Raw genomic sequence first — 680 nt, forward strand, 5'->3', positions numbered from 1 at the left:
CGCCTTTCTTTCCCTCCCTCTCTCCTCTCCCCTTTTCCTTCCTCATCTTTCCTTCCCTCCTTCTCCAAAATCTTTTTCATTCTCAGAGATAAAAAGACTCTTAACTAGCTCAAGGTTAATGGAGCCATTTTTCCCACATGGAATTCTGGGTATGACTCTTTCTTCTGGAGTGCAACACATAGCACCGAAGAATAATGCTCAGATATATTGAATAAATTGATGCCATATAGCCTCAGTTGTTAACATTCCCAGAGTCCCTTGTGCTCTACCTATAAGCAGTGGGTGCTTTTCTTTGGTTTCCTTCCAGGTTGGCTGATGGAGCAATATATAACGCAATTACCAGTGGGACAGAAAATTATTTCAAAGGTCAACCAACATTTTTTAAAAACAAAAGGGGAGGGTATAATGGAATATAGAATTGTCATATATATATTTGTTTATGTGTGCAATGCTACTATAGTAACTTGGCTGTCCTTTGAATATCACTGTGTTGAGTGGATCCCTCTAGGACCTTCGATTCCACGAGTTGGGCCCAAACCACTGTGGAATAATGCCAAAATGAGTTAAATGCGACAGATTTTAATAGTGAGCTTACTTGAAGGATTTAAGTAGGTTTAGAAGGTGAAGAAGGCCAATCACAAATTTTAAAGATTAATTTTGGAAGCTCTACTCTAGCTCAA

This window comes from Pteropus alecto, unplaced genomic scaffold (genome assembly GCF_000325575.1).
Source record: "Pteropus alecto unplaced genomic scaffold, ASM32557v1 scaffold171, whole genome shotgun sequence".
NCBI lineage: Eukaryota > Metazoa > Chordata > Mammalia > Chiroptera > Pteropodidae > Pteropus > Pteropus alecto.